Source organism: Tachyglossus aculeatus, unplaced genomic scaffold (genome assembly GCF_015852505.1).
Source record: "Tachyglossus aculeatus isolate mTacAcu1 unplaced genomic scaffold, mTacAcu1.pri scaffold_144_arrow_ctg1, whole genome shotgun sequence".
Taxonomy (NCBI): Eukaryota; Metazoa; Chordata; class Mammalia; order Monotremata; family Tachyglossidae; genus Tachyglossus; species Tachyglossus aculeatus.
In genome coordinates this window covers 207,286-224,286 of record NW_024044868.1, presented here as the reverse complement: position 1 = coordinate 224,286, position 17,001 = coordinate 207,286, and the positions used below count along the sequence as shown (strand labels likewise).

General features: G+C 46.6%; 1 non-coding gene across 1 annotated transcript; it reads right to left on the bottom strand.

Moving 5' to 3' along the window:
* Positions 1 to 7,558: 7,558 nt before the first annotated feature.
* Positions 7,559 to 7,697, bottom strand: LOC119923117. The gene has a single exon (XR_005448771.1). It is a non-coding gene; the product is annotated as a small nucleolar RNA SNORA7 (small nucleolar RNA).
* Between the last annotated feature and the right edge of the window lie 9,304 nt (positions 7,698 to 17,001).

Here is a 17,001-nt window from a genome sequence, read left to right as displayed (position 1 = left end):
GTGGGTGTCAAACGATTGGCCATCTTGTCCCACCTCTGCCACCTGCCAGCCGAGGGACCACCGCTCTGATCTCTTGGCAAGGCTCTGAGGTTGCAGAGGGGGCCTAGTGAAGGAGAGCCACCATCCAATCCCTCAAGCCCCCCCACCCTCCTCCTCCTGCTGCTCCGTGAGGCCCGGGGTGGTCTGCACTTGTCCCGCTCCCCAACACACTGCAACCCCTCAGACCTTGAGCCACAGAGCTAGCCGGGCAGCGCTCGGGGCCTTTGCCCTGCGCTAGCCTTGGTGGGGCGGGAGGAAGAGGTGGGGGGACATCCTTGGACATGGCGGAGAGGCGAAGTGGCAAAGGGGCAGCTGCCTCTGGGAGCGAATTCCCCAGAGGACCTTCCTCCCCCTGCCGCCTCGGGCCCCAAGCCAGGGCCTCCTGCACTCAGCTGCTTCTTAGCATCTCTCCTCCAGCTCTCACTGCGTGCATGGCCCTGTGCCCAGCACGTCTCCTGGTATGTGTATGTCTGCCCTCTGGGGAGGGCCTCCGTGTGTTCCTTTGCCAGCGTATACATTCGTCTCGCCCTCCCCCTGCCTTTATCCTCTTTCCTCCCTCCTCCTTTTTCTGTCCCGCTCCCATGTTAGAGTCCAGTTCCCACTCAATGCTCCTCCCAAGCAAAGCTTTTCCCAGTATACCATTCTCATGGGCAGGGAATGCATCTGTTATATGGTTCTATTGTACTCTCCCAAGCGCTTAGTATAGTGCTCTGCAAACAGTAAGCGCTCGATAAATACGATTGATGACAGACTGACTCTCCTGCCTCTGACCCCTTGCTCATTCTCTACCTTCTCTCTAGAACTCCCTCTCCCTTCAAATCCACCAGCCCACAGCTCTCCCCATCTTCGAGGCCCTCCCAAAATCCCACCTCCTCCAGAAATTCTTCCCTGATTGATCTCTCATCCCTCCCTGCCACGGCCTCCCAGCTCCCACCTCAGTGCCAACCCACGCACAGTCATCGGTAGACTTTAGCCCACCCTGACGTTCGTATGCTACTATTTAAGTATTTATTATTCATCTATTTCCTTTTCCCTCTTATCGGGAACTGATTGATGGATTTGTCTGGCTGTCTCCCCAGTTTGAGTGAGACTTTCTTGAGGTTGGGGATTCTGTCTTGTACCTATGTTGTTTCCTCCTGCAGAGTGAAGCAGCATGGCCAAGTGGATAGATCATAGGCCCGAGAGTCATGTGATTTCAGACCCAGCTCTACCCAGCTCCGCCACTTGTCTGCTGTGTGACCTTGGACAAGTCAACTTCCTTCTCTGTGCCTCAGTTACCTCATCTATAAAATGGGGATTAAGACTGTGAGCACAGAGAAATTAAGTGACTTGCCCAAGATCACACAGCAGACAAGTGGCAGAACCAGGATTAGAATCAGGTATGTATATGCCCTCCTCTTTCATCTTTCCATTACTTGTGTCCTACGTGCGGAATCTGCTGCAGGAAGCTGTGCGGGCTGATGAGAACAGCTGCTTCCAGAAGGATTTGGATTCATTTAGGGACGAGTGGTCCATTAGTGGCTCCCTTTAGCACCTGTATATATGTTTGTACAGATTTATTACTCTATTTATTTTACTTGTACATATTTACCATTCTATTTATTTTGTTAATAATGTGCATCTAGCTTTATTTTTATTTATTCTGATGACCTGACACCTGCTAATAATGTGCATCTAGCTTCATTTTTATTTATTCTGATGACCTGACACCTGTCCACATGTTTTGTTTTGTTGTCTGTCTCCCCCTTCTAGACTGTGAGCCCGTTGTTGGGTAGGGACCGTCTCTATATGTTGCAAACTTGTACTTCCCAAGCGCTTAGTCAGTTCTGAGCACACAGTTAGCACTCAATAAATACGATTGGATGAATGAATGAATGAATCGGTCAGTCTATGACTCTTGTCCAGTTACAGTAAAGTCAGTCATTGCCCTTCCCTCCCCCCTAGACTGTAAGCCCACTGTGGGTAGGGAATGTATCTTTCAAAGGAGAAGCAGCGTGGCTCAGTGGAAAGAGTATGGGCTTTGGAGTCAGAGGTCATGGGTTCAAATCCTGGCTCCACCAACTGTCAGCTGTGTGACTTTGGGCAAGTCACTTAACTTCTCTGTGACTCAGTTCCCTCATCTGGAAAATGGGGATTAAAACTGTGAGTCTCCCGTGGGACAACCTGATCACCTTGTAACCTCCCCAGTGCTTAGAACAGTGCTTTGCACATAATAAGCACTTAACAAATGCCATCATTATTATCATTATTATTATTATTATTATTATTATTATTACTCCCCCAAGTGCTTAGTACAGTGCTCTGCACACAATAAGTGCTCAATAAATACAATCTACTGACTGCCTGATCTGATCAATTGTACAGAAGTGGCTCTCCACAAGACTTCGGCAGACTCTTCCCTGTATTTCTTTCACTCAACTGTTCAAATCTTGATTGTTTTTTTTTCCAAGAAGTCTATCTATCTGCTACCCCAGACAACCATTCAATGGCAGCAACAGACCTCCAGTGAAGAGGTTCTCTTGGGAAAACAGTGTCTCCTTTCACATGTTATCCCACTTCATCTTTTTTTATGGTATTTGTTAAGCGCTTACTTTGTGCCAGGCACGTATTAAGCTTTGGAGTAAATACAAGTTAATCAGGCTGGACACAGTCCCTGTCTCACATGGGACCCACAGTCTTAACCCTTATTTTACATATGCGGTAACTGAGACACAGAGAAATGTATGACTTGCCCCAAATCACAGAGCAGAAAAAGTGGCAGAGCCAGAATTAGAACCTTAGGTCCTTCCGATTTCCAGGCCCAGGCTCTATCCCACTAGGCCATGCCGCTTCTCAACACATCTCTGGGAGAATAAAAAAGATTGTGGTCTACTGGGAAGAACACAGGACTGAGAGTCTGGAAACCTGGGTTGTAATCTTCAGCTCAGCAGCTTGCCTAGGGGTGACCTTTAGCAACTTGCCTAATATCTCTGTGCCTCGATTTCCTCATCTAAAAAGTGGGGATTAAATACCTGCTCACCCTCCACCTTAGACAGGACCCCAGTCAATCAATGGTGTTTATTGAGTGATTACTGTGTGCACAGAATTGTTACTAAGCACTTGGGAGAGTACAATATTGCAGAGTTGGTAGACACATTCCCTGCCCACTACAGTCTAGAGCTTTCAAGCCCCCATGAGGGTCAGGGACTGTGTCAGATCCGGTTGTCATGTAGCTATCCCGATGCTTAGCACAGTGTTTGTCACCTAGTAAGGACTAAACAAAATGCACAGTTACCAGATGAGGAAACTGAGGTCCAGAGAGCTTACGTGACTTACCCAGGGCCACCCAACAAACCAGTGACAGAGGAATGACTAGAAGCCAGTAGTGGGAATAATGGTATTTATTAGTGCAATACACTGTACTAAGTACCTGGGAAGTATAAACCAAAGAAATTACATTCCCGGCCCCTTAACATCTTACCCTTTAACAGGTAGACAGACATAAAAATAAAAATGACATTCAGATCCCAGTGCTCAGCCCCAGGATCTCTCCACTGTTCATTCATTCATTCAATCGTATTTATTGACCCCTTACTGTCGGCAGAACAGTGTACTAAGTGATTGGAAAGTACAATTCAGGAACAGCGAGAGACAATTCCTGCTCACAGACTAGAAGGGAGGAGACAGACATCAAAACAAGTAAACAGACATTAATATAAATAAATAGAATTATAGATATGTACATATATAAACCAGTGCTGTGGGGCGCGGAGGCGGGTAGAATGAGGGGAGTGAGTTAGGGTGACGGGAAGGGGAGGGGGAGCTGAGGAAAAGGGGGGCTTAGTTTGGGAAGGTCTCTTGGAGGAGGTGAGCCTTCAGTGGGGCTTTGAAGGGGGGAAGTGTGGTTGTTTGGCAAATTTGAGAAGGGAGGGCATTCCAGGCCAGAGGTAGGGCGTGGGCAAGGGCTCAAAGATTTATATAGATATGTCTTCTAGACTGTGAGCCCGCTGTTGGGTTGGGACCATCTCTACGTGTTGCCTACTTGTACTTCCCAAGCGCTTAGTACAGTACACTGCACACAGTAAGCACTCAATAAATATGATTGAATGAATTTGCACCAGAGTAGTGGAGCGTACAGGCTGGAATGTAGAAGGAGGGAAGGGAGGTGAGGTAAGAGGGAACAAGGCGATGAAGACCTCTGAAGCCAGTAGTTAGGAGTTTTTGCTTGATACGGAAGTTGATAGTTCTGTTTCAGTAGAAAGATAATCTGGGCAGCAGAGTGAAGTATAGACTGAAGTAGGGAGAGACAGCAGGTTGGAAGGTCAGAAAGGAGGCTGATGCAGTCATCCAGTTGGGATAGAATGAGTGATTGTACTTGAGTGGTACTAGAACCTGCTGCCTCCCTTTCAGAATGCTCCTTTCCACCTGCAGTTTACTAACTGCTTAAATCCAATCATTCCTGCATTTCCCTAGGGCCCAGGGATAATTTATCCATTGGAATCCGCTAGCATGAGTTCAGCATGACCCATGACGATGACCTTGGGAAGCCACAGCAGGTGTCTACATAATTGTCGAAAAGCCACCGGGACTTTTCATATTCTTCTAAGGAAAGACCTCTAAGCTACCTAAGGACAGACCCACGGAAAATGAATTATTTCTCAGCTTTCATCGGTGAATCATGTCTGAGATCATCTTCAACCATGACTTCATCTGAGGGATGGAATCAAATGAGTCACAGCTTAGGTCCCTGCATTTTAATTAGAGCTCAGAATGGAGGGCCAAGTCATTCTGATCCATTCATTCATTCATTCAAATTTATTGAGCACTTACTCTGTTCAGAGCACTGTACTAAGCGCTTGAAACAAACAATTTGGCAACAGATAGAGACAATCCCTACCCAAAAACGGGATCACAGTCTAGAAGCGGGGAGGCAGACAATAAAACAAAACAAGTAGACAGGCATCAATAGCATCCAGACCAGTTTAGCCCTAATGGGGAGCTCTGGCCCAGAGGCTTCTGGGAACCAGCTAACCCTGCTGGTTTCACTGCACTCTCAACCTGACTCCAGATGGTTTTCTAAATGAAAACCTTAAAAGTCCTTAAGGTCCTCTAGACTGTAAGCCTGTTAAGGGCATGGAACGCCTCTGCCAATTCTGTTGTCTTACACTCTCCCAAGTGCTTAGTACAGTGCTCTGCACATAATAAATGCTCAATAGAGAAAGAGCATGGCCTAGTAGATAGAGCACAGGCCGGGGAGTTAGAAGAACCTGGGTTCCAATTGCAGCTCTGCCACACGTCTGATTTGTGACCTTGGGCAAACACTTAATAGTGAGCCCTTCGGGGGACAGAGACTTAGTCAAACCTGATGATCTCACCCTCGGCTTCAAGGCTCTCCATCATCTTGCCCACTCCTACCTCACCTCCCTTCTCTCCTTCTCCAGCCCAGCCCGCACCCTCCGCTCCTCTGCCTCTAATCTCCTCATCGTGCCTCGTTCTCATCTGTCTGCCGTCAACCCCCAGCCCATGTCATCCCCCTGGCCTGGAATGCCCTCCCTCCCCACATCCACCAAGCTAGCTCGCTTCGTCCCTTCAAGGCCCTACTGAGAGCTCACCTCCTCCAGGAGGCCTTCCCACACTGAGTCCCCTCCTTCCTCTTCCCCTCCTTCCCCTCTCCATCCCCCCCGCCTTACCTCCTTCCCTTCTCCACAGCACCTGTATATATGTATATATGTTTGTACGTATTTATTACTCTATTTATTTATTTATTTTATTTGTACATATCTATTCTATTTATTTTATTTTGTTAATATGTTTGGTTTTGTTCTCTGTCTCCCCCTTCAAGACTGTGAGCCCACTGTTGGGTAGGGACAGTATCCACATGTTGCCAACTTGTACTTCCCAAGCGCTTAGTACAGTGCTCTGCACACAATAAGCACTCAATAAATACTATTGATTGATTCCCCAGAGCTTAGTACAGTACATGGCACTAGCATAAATACCATATTATTATTATTTTCTCTGTACCTCAGTTTCCCCATCTGTAAAATGGGGATTAAGATTGTGAACCCCATGTGGGACAGGGACTGTGTACAACCTGTCCCAACCTCCTGACTCTCCCCACTTCAATCCATACTTCACTCCACTGCCTGGACTATCTTTCTATAAAAACGTTTAGGAAATGTCACCCCCACCTCAAAAATCTCCAGTGGTTGCCTAGCAACCTCCGTATCAAGCAAAAACCCCTTACTATTGGCTTCAAAGCTCTCCATCACCTTGCCCCTTCTCACTTGTCCTTCTCTCCTACATCCCAGCCCACACACTCCACTCTTCTGATGCTAACCTTCTCATTGTGCCTCTGTCTCACCTGTCTCGCTGCCGACCACTGGCCCATGTCCTATCTCAGCCTGGAACACCCTCCCTCCTCAAATCCACCAAACAATCACTCTTCCCCATTTCAAAGCCCTACTGAAGATGCACCTTCTCCAAGAGACCTTCTCAGACTAAGCTCATTTTCCTCAGCTCCCCTTCCATTTGGCGTCACTGTGACTCGCTCCCTTTGCTCTACCCCTTCTCCTCCCTCCACAGAACTTTTGTATATAAGCATATATCTATAATTCTATTTATTTATATTGATGCCTGTTTACTTGTTTTGACATCTGTCTCCCCCCGTCTAGACTGTTAGCCCGTTTTGGGCAGGGATTGTCCCTCTTTGTTGCTGAATTGTACTTTTCAAGCACTTAGTAATAATAATAATAATGTTGATATTTGTTAAGTGCTTACTATGTGCCAAGCACTGTTCTAAGCACTAGGGTAGATACAAGGTAATCAGGTTGTCCCACGTGAGGCTTACAGTTTAATCCTCATTTTACAGATGAAGGAACTGAGGCACAGAGAAGTTATGTGATTTGCCCAAAGTCACACAGCTGACATGTGAGGGAACCGAGATTAGAACCCATGACCTCTGACTCCCAAGCCCGGGCTCTTACCGCTAAGCCATGCTGATTCTCTAGTACAGTGCTCTGCACACAGTAAGTGCTCAGTAAATATGATTGAGTGAATTGAATGAACGAATGAATACAGGGGGAGGCTATTGAACAAAGTACCAAGTCCTGTGGTATTTTCCCAAGCATTTAGATAGTATCCACACCAGTGGTTAATTCAGACATTGGCATATGGTGAGCACTCAACAGACACCAAAGTTACTATTAATACAGAACATTGCACCTAATGTGTGCTCAATAAATACCATTAGTAATATTGCTATAAAAATGTGATGACGTGGCCATCTGTTCTGAAGGAAAAGGCCATTTCTCCTGTCTTGTCTTTTGCTGTTGAGTCATTCCCGACCCACAGTGACACCATGGACACAGCTCTCCCAGAACGCCCCAGTCCCCATCTTTAATCGTTCTGGTAGTGGATCCATAGTTTTCTTGGTAAAAATATGGAAGTGGTTTACCTTTGCCACCTTAATTACGGTAAACTAGAATTTCCACCCTTGGCTCTCTCCCGTGCCGCTGCTGCCCAGCATGGGTGAGTTTTGACTTGTAGCAGATTTGCCTTCCACTTGCTAGCCACTGCCCAAGCTAGGAATGGAATGGGTAGGCCTCTTCTTGACTCTCCCTCCCATAGCCAAGACTGGTAGAGTACTGGAAACTCTCCAGGTGCGACCCTGAGAGGCAATTTCCACTGTGCTTTTTTTAAAAACTCGGTTTTTACGAGTATGAGTTTTTCTCAGTGTTTCGATTGTATGTGAAAAAGGAAGTCAATATTTTTACCAGTTGAGATTATAATTAAAATATTGAGATAAGTTTGAGTTTAGCATTTTTCACATACAGCTCATTTTCATGGCCCTCTTCATGTGCCTGGCATTGTTGTGTCCCGACTCAGATCTCAGCTAGAAATTACACCTTGTTGCTTTTCAGCATCTCCATTAAAATACATTCCTGCCAGCTAAATCAGCACACATATTAATGAGGCTTCAGAAGAATAATTAAGCCATGAATAACAAATAGCTTCACATAACTTTTCCTGAATGGGGAGAGAATGTTTTTTATGTACCTGAGGATTTTATATTACATAAAAAATTGGCACTTTTATTGTTCAAAGACTCATTACTTTAAACAGATTGCATAGGAATGTGGTGTCATAGTATATATCATATTTCTTCATTGTGCTGGGAGATTTTGTAGTGAAGAATGAATCATTTCAGAAGCTTCCTTTATTTTTATTTAAAATCATATTAGAGCTGCAGCAGTTTGTAATAGGTTTGGGAGCATCCTGAAAACAGGGACTTAGGTTTGAAAGGTCAGCTGGTAATACCCAGGATAAATCTGAAATTCATTCATTCATTCAATCGTATTTGTTGAGCACTTACTGTGTGCAGAGCACTGTACTAAGCGCTTGGGATGTATAAGTGGGCAACATATAGAGACGGTCCCTGTCTAATAATGGGCTCACAGTCTAGAAGGGATTGAAATGAGTGGAACCCACCCGCATTTTAACAGCTTTAAAGATCTTGCACTCCGTGACTGAACGAACTGGGCTAGCTTCAGACATTTGGCTACCCGAGTCAGGAAAGTGCTTGCCATCCTTCCCTATCCTACCCATACACAGTTCTGTATGACGTCTTTATATCACTCTTTTTTTAATGGTATTTGTTAAGCACTTACTATGTGCCAGGCACTGTTCTAAGCACTAGGGGAGATACAAGCTAATCAGGTCCCACATGGGGCTCACAGTCTTCATCCCCCTTTTACAGATGAGGTAACTGAGACTCAGAGGAATGAAATGACTTACCCAAGGTCACACAGCAGACAAGTGGCAGAGACTGTAGGTGCTTGCTGATGGTGATGGTGTTATTTAATAATGGTAAAAATAATAATGTTGGTATTTGTTAAGCACTTACTATGTGCAAAGCACTGTTCTAAGCGCTGGGGAGGTTACAAGGTGATGAGATTGTCCCACAGGGGGCTCACAGTCTTCATCCCCATTTTCCAGATGAGAGAACTGAGGCCCAGAGAAGTGAAGTGACTTGCCCAAAGTCACACAGCTGACAAGTGGCGGAGCTGGGATTTAAACCCGTGACTTCTGACTCCAAAGCCCTCACTCTGTCCACTGAGCCACGCTGCTTCTCTGCCGAATTGCTGCCGAATTGTACTTTCCAAGCACTTAGTACAGTACTCTGCACACAGTAAGTGCTCAATAAAAGCGATTGAATGAATGAATGAATGAATGAATGAATGAATGTTGTTTCCCCATGCATCAAACAACAAGTGAGCCTTGGTCCTGAGACTTCGGGCCCAGAAATCTGTGCAGAGGAATTGTTTATAAAGCTCACGGTTTGCAGTGTCACACACACTCTTTCTCATCCCTGCCCATCCTGTACCCCCTGAGGCTCTGAATGCCAGAAGTGAGATTCATTCAATCGTATTTATTGAGAGTTTACTGTGTGCAGAGCACCATACTAAGTGCTTGGGAAAGTACAATATAACAATAAACAGACACATTTCCTGCCCACAGTGAAGGATGCCCCCAGAGAAATGCTGTAGGTTCGTATGACATCATTTTTTTATAATGGCATTTATTAAGCACTTACTATATGCAAAGCACTGTTCTAAGCACTGGGGAGGTTACAAGGTGATCAGGTTGTCCCACGGGGGGCTCTCAGTCTTCATCCCCATTTGACAGATGAGGGAACTGAGGCACAGAGAAGTGAAGTGACTTGCCAAAAGTCACACAGCAGACAAGTGTCAGAGCTGGGGTTTGAACCCGTGACCTCTGACTCCAAAGCCCGGGCTCTTTCCACTGAGCCATGCTGCTTCTCATTTGGAATCAATCAGTCATTTGCCATCAAACAAAAGTATTTATTGAGAGGCAGTGTGGCTTAGTGGATAGAACACGGGCCTGGGAGTCAGAAGGTTATGGATTCTAAACCCGGCTCTGCCACATGTCTGCTGTGTGACCTTGGGCAAGTCACTTCAATGGGCCTCAGTTACCCCATCTGTAAAAGGGAGATTAAGAGTGTGAGTCCCATGTGGGACAGAGACTGAGTTCAACCTGATTAACTTGTATCTACCCCAGCACATAGAACAGTGCTTGGCACATAATAAGTGTCACACACTGGAAAGAGCACGGGCTTCGGAGTCAGAGATCATGGGGTCAAATGCCGGCCCCGCCACCTGTCAGCTGTGTGACTTTGGGCAACTCACTTAACTTCTCTGTACCTCAGTCATGTCATTTGTTGTAAAATGGGGATGAAGACTGTGAGCCCCCCCATGGGACAATCTGATCACCTTGTAACCTCCCCAGTGCTTAGAACAGTGCTTTGCACATAGTAAGCGCTTAATAAATGCCATCATTATTATTATTATAATAAGCATTTAACAATTTCCACAATTATTGTTATAATTGTACTACTGTACTCAGCACTTGGGAGAGTTTCAGCAGTATTAGTAGATACATCCTTGCCTTCGAAGAGCTTGCAGTCCAGCAGACACTAAGCATTTAGAACAGTGTTTTGCACATAGTAAGCGCTTAACAACTACGATCATGTATATATATAAATTATAGATAGGAGGCAGCAATGGAGTATAAAGACATAAGTGCCATGGGGAATATTCTGTATGACATCACTACATTACACTACCTATGTGTAGCGTAATGTAATGATGTCATACAGAATATTGATTTGGCACAGAGTTACATGATGATGTCATATGGAATTTGTTCCTGCCTTGGGGTTTGGGAGTGGTGGGGGGAAAGTGTAGGGAAGGCAGATGTGTGCAAATGGTATAGACAGCCTGCCCTGAATACACTTGATGTGAAAGTAAGATTAAGTATGCTTCTGTGGGATAAATTTGGGGTGACAAAATAGGTGCAATTCAATCAGCACAAACAATTTCAGGATCAATCGATCAGTGGCATTTATTGAGCCCTTACTATGTGCAGAGCACTGTTTAAAGCGCTTGGGAAAGTACAATACAAGAGAACTAGCAGAAACGTTCCCCACCCATAATGAGCTTACAAGTTACAAGAATTAGTTAAAGGACTGAAGTTGGTCACAGACTTTGAGCCCAAAAAATCTGGCCTGAAGACTTGTAAGCTCTAGACTGTAAACTCCTTGTGGACAGGGAATGTGTCTGTTTATTGTTCTGTTGTACTCTCCCAAGAACTTAGCACAGTAAGTGCTCAGTGAATACAAGCAAATGAATCACCAGCCACTGCAAATCTGGTCAGAGAGAGTTTGGTCTCCACTACAGCATCGTGGGGATTCCTCACTCTAAGGGTCTTTTTCGACTGTCCCTGACCACAGCCTCCCACCTCCTCCAGGGCCTAGATGGGTGTTTGGGTGAGAGAGACTGGCAGATAGGTTCACTGATTGTGCCCGCCTGCAACTGTGGAAAACCTGGGAAACCAACTAGATGGCAGGGAGAAGACCTGGCGAACTTGGAGGACAGAGGGAATTGTGGATTTCCCGCAGAGCTGTAAGAATTTATTTTAGTCTTGAGCTGTGGCCATTTGTGTTTTGCACAGATATTGCCATCCCTTACCTCAGATCTGGATTTAGCCATTATCAGCTTATGAGATTCATCCCCGCAGGAAGTATGTGCAAAAGAACATTTCAGTAGGTTCCAGAGAGGTTTGGATGAATTTGTGGTGAGCAGTCCACAGTGGGTCGCTAAGAGAAAACCGGGGGAGGGTGAGATCCACTGTAACTTAGAAGAAGAGGCATGGCCTAGGGGATAGTGCATGGGCCTGGGATTCAGAAGGTCCTGGGCTCTAATTCCGACTCTGCAGCTTGTCTGCTGTGTGACCTCGGGCAAGTCACTTAACGTCTTTGTGCCTTGGTTACCTCATCCGTAAAACGGGGATGAAGACTGTGAGCCCAGTGTGGGGCAGGGACTGTGTCGAACCTAATTCCCTTGTATCTGCCCCAGCAGTTAGTACAGTGTCTGGCACATAATAAGTGCTTAACAAATATCACAATTATTATTATTAGTAAGATGGAAGGCAACTATCACCCAGTTCCTCCAAGCATACTGCTGCCATTTGCAGAGGCAGAATCCGGTCTCATTCAGAGTGGATTTAGCTAAAGGCAGCCTCTCCTTCAGAATCGGCCTGTCAGGGAGTTGAGGCCCAGCATCTGATTATGGTATTTAAGTGTTTACAAGGTGCCAAGCACCTGTCTAAGCGTAGGGATAGATACAAAGTAATCAGGTTGTAGTCCATGTCCCACGTGGGGCTCATGGTCTTAATTCCAATTTGACAGATGAGGGAACTGAAGCACAGAGGAGTTGAGCGACTTGCCCATAGTTGCAAATCAGACATGTCAAGGACCCAGAAATAGAACTCATGTCCTCTGCTGCCCATGCTCTTGCCACTAAGCCATGCTATTCTCAGTCTGGGCCTCCAGAAAGCTGTGCAGTCTAGGGCTATACCAGGGGATGAAGCCTGTGAGCCCCCACATGGGACAACCTGTATCTACCCCAGCCCTTAGAACAGCGCCTGGCACATAGTAAGCACTATACCATAATCATTATTATTATTATTATTAACTGCTCTGGATCTCAGTCTCCTCATCTGAAAAAGAGGAATAAGATCTCTGCACACCCTACCACTTTGATTGTAAGCCCAGTGAGGGATTGTGCCTAAACAGATTATCCTGCACTTACCCTAGTGCTTGGAACACAAGTGCCTAATAAATATCATTACTGGTAACACCTTTCTGCAGCGCAGAGTCAGATTTTGGACAGCTTGGAATCTATCTCGGTCCGTGGTTTCTCTACGCATCATGGGTCACCCAAACCCCCTTCCCTAGCAGCGTGGGTTCCTCTCCTGGAGATTTCTTGATTCATCCTTCAAGAAGCTGGAAGGTGGCAGGGCCTTATCTACGAAGAGGTGCCAGCGCTTAGAACAGTGCTTTGCACGTATTAAGCACTTGATAAATGCCATCATTATTATTATTAAGAGGCTTACCTCTGCCCTTCCACCCAGGCCCAGGATACAGACCAGTCAGGCAAGCTGCAAGCCTTCTGGGCTTCATTTGTTGGGTGACAAACTAGGCTACTGTTTTCATGTTGTTTTTATTCCACTACTTGATTAATGCCTGATCACCTTGTATCCCCGTCAGCGCTTAGAACAGTGCTTCACACATAGTAAGTGTTGTTCACAGCGGACTTGACATGACTGACTCCATTTTGTATATGCTGACGGTAACCCTCCATTTCTGCAGGCTGAGAGAACAAGTTTGTAAAAGATGCCTTCAAGGCCATCAACAAGTAACACCCATCCGAAGAGAATTTACATCCCTATTACCTATCTATTCAAGGCCATAGGGCACAAGAATTTACATCCCCATTACCTATCTATGCAAGGCGTGGGAACGGAGAACAAAGATAATCTGTAACATCCTGCCGGTCCCAATTCCTGAAATTTCCAAATGCCCCATTCCCATGTTGCTGTAACTCAATAAAAGACACAGTGATATTGAGATCGGGGCTGCTTGTCACTCGTACCTCTCCCGGGAGGTGAACGGACAGGTAGCCACTTTCCTTCTTTGCTGCTCTATCTGAACTCATGTCTCCGAGTCATTTTTCCCATCTGCATCACCACCCTGGGTTCAAGAACCCTGCGGCTGATTTACACTGATTAACCTATTTTGCACCCTACTTGTCGATAACAGTAGCTTCTTTGGCAACCACGAAGGGACCCTCGTGCTGTGATCTGGATAGGAACAACCTCCGTGGGTGAGAACGGCTGACTCCACCGAGCTCGAATAATCCGTAAGTAAGGATCCACTTTTAGGGTCTGAGTCTCCCCTTCTCTCCTTCTGGGTTGTTAATTTGGAGCGCCCAGTGGAGTTTCGGGTTAGCGGTTTCTTCCTCCTCCGTTTACACGGTGGTGGATGGTTTCTCCCCCCTTCGGTTAGAAGGGGCGGGTGGTTTCTCCTCCTGGGTTAAGAGGTGGTTTGTTTACCTCAGAAGACATTCTGAGGGGGCCTAGGAGACGTCCTAGGGGTTCTTTCCGGGTTGAGTGGAAAGGGGGTTCCGGTTGTTGGAACCATGGGCGCGAGTCTCTCTAAGACTAGTTGGTGCATGGCTAAAGTTCTCCAATCATGGGACTAGGGTCACTTACCTGTAACTAAAGGAATGCCTAAAAAACAACTTGTAGGGTGTCACAAGGCCCGGACTAAGTTCTGGGACCAACAGGGCTATTCTTTCTGGCCCAAGGGAAGGTCTTTTGATCCTCAAACTCTTCACAAACTCCGGGAGGTTTTATCTTGTTCTCGGTCTGATGAAATGTGCTATTGGTATTGTTGGGCTGAAGTTAGTGAGAATCAGTCCTCTCAGACTGAAGTAGCAACATTGTCACCTGTGGCAGAAAAGGCTGCGTTGCCTTCAGTCCCGAGTCCGCAGTCCCACTCAGCGGACCTGATAGGTACCCCAGTTCCTATCCCCCCCTGCTTATTTACCTCTGGTACCACTTCTAGCCCGTGTTCGTGAGCGCTACCAGCAGATCCTGGGGCGGGCGGGAACATCGTAGTAGCCGGAGTAAGGGCTCATGTCCCTTTCGAGCCCCAAACCCTTATAACCTGGCAGCAGAATACTCCACCCTTTCAAAAAAATCCTCAGGAAGTGTATCGAGGGGTCCTGGGAATTTTTAGAACCCATTTTACTACTTGGGTGGATGTAGAAGAGCTGCTTGAATTGTTTTTCACTTCTGATAAGCGCTCCGGTCTCAGAGCCTTGACTGTAAAGTTAGAGAACAATGATCAGCCTCATGTGGTGTGGCCAACAATTGAACCTAATTGGAATTTAAATGTGGAAATAGATTGGAATCGCCTTAATCAAGGGCGTCAGACTCTCATGGCTGCCATCCGAGAACAGGGCTGTAAACCTCCTAACTGGGACTTCTTTCATGGGATGGCCCAGAATGAAGGGGAAACCTCTGATGAATTTTTTCACTAGTCTTAGTGAGAGAGAAGAGATGATGGTTAAAAGAATTGTATGTGTATAAAGGAAGAAGGAGGGAAAAGGAGAAAGAAAAGAGAAGGTGAAGCAATTGTAGTTGAGGGAAATTGTTCAAGCATCTACACCTTGCCAAGCAGGTGTCCCATAAGGGCGGAATGATGGGTGGAGAGATTGCCTCTGAAGGAAATTGTATGTGTATGAAGGTTAGAGTAAGTGTGTGTGAAGGAGAAAGAGAAGGGACACGCGGAATTTTAGTCGAATGTCGGTGTCCTTGTAATACTCCTGTGTTGCCTGTGTGAAAACCAGGCTCCCCTCTCTCCTAATGTTTAGTCCAGGACTTGCGTGCAATTAACTCTTACGTTTTGCCTATGCATGTTGTGGTTCCTAGTCCCACGGCAGTAGTTAGCTCCGTGAGCCCCAAAGCAACCTGCTTTACTTGTATTGATCTAACTGGTGCTTTCTTTACTATCCCAGTGTCCTGTGAGAGCCAGTACATTTTTGCCTTTACCTGGGAAGGTCGTCAACTAACCTGGATGAGGATTCCCCAGGGTTTTGTTCACTCCCCAACTATCTTTTCGAGAGAATTGTGCAGAGCCCTATCTCCCCTCAAATTACCCGAAGGGATCAGTATGTTCCAGTATGTGGATGATATCCTTATTGCTGGGGACACAGAGGATCTGTGTCGGTCAGGTTCCCTCCAGGTCCTAGCATGTTTGCATCAGCTTGGTCGTAAAGTTAGTCGCGAGAAACTGCAGTGGTGTTGGCCCCAGGTAAAATATCTTGGGTTCATGTTGTGGGCGGGAGAAAGAGCAATCGCCCCCAAGCGAGCGAGCCTGATTCAATGCATGCCTCACTCCACTACTAACAGGGCCCTGAGGGGTTTTCTTGGTGCAGTTGGGTTTTGTCGAGCTTGGATTCCAGAATTTGGGTTGTTAACCAGACCGCTTTTTGAGCTCCTGAAAATGACCTCCCCAGAGCCCCTGGACTGGACTCCCGAGGCTGTAGAAGCCTTCCAGACACTGAAATCATGGCTGAGTTCAGCCCCTGCCCTGGGACTCCCTGACTACAGTAAGCCATTCTATTTGTACATTCATGAACGCCGCAGAGTGGCCTCAGGTGTTTTGTGCCAGACTCTCGGTCCTCACTACCGACCAGTAGCCTATTATTCAGGTGTCCTTGATCCTGTCATTCTAGGTCAAATACGCTGTATCCGTTGTATAGCTGCGGTAGTAATGCTGCTTGAAAAGTCTCAGGATATTATCTTGGGATATCCCGTTGTTGTTCGGACTCCGCAAGAAGTTGTGTGCCTCCTTCGTGGAGCAGCCACCCAAGCCTGACCAAACCTATGGCACGCCTGACTAAATATGAAGTTGCTTTATTGGAAAATCTGCAGGTACATGTGGAGCACTTGTGGCTCCTTGAATCCAGCTACCCTGCTTGAGTCCTCTCCCATGACTGACCAAATTCATAATTGTGATGAAGTAGTTTGGGAAACTGTCGCTCCTCGATCTGACCTTCGTGATGAACCTTTATCCTCTTCTGATCTAACTTTGTTTACAGATGGCTCCTCCTTTATGGACCAAGGGGTGCGCCTCACCGGCGCTGCTGTTGTTACCCTAACGTCTGTGCTGTGGACCGGCTCACTCCCGGCTTCTTGCAGTGCGCAGGCAGCTGAGCTTGAAACCCTTACGCAGGCATTATTAATCAGTAAAGGGAAGCGTGTGACCATCTATACAGACTCTAAGTATGCCTTTGGGGTCTGTCATGCTACCGGTGCCCTGTGGCAAAGTCGTGGGTTCCTCACCTCAGCGGGTAGTCAGGTTGCCAGTGGGGATCGTATAGAATGCCTATTACAGGCCCTCTTGCTCCCAGCCGAGGTGGCCGTCGTGCATGTGCATGCTCACACCCGAGGAAGTGATTCCCCGAGTTTGGGCAATCGCCGAGCCGACGAGGCCTCTCGTTGGGCAGCTCGGCATGCCCCCCTTGTATGTGTAGCTCCTGTTATGACCCTGGC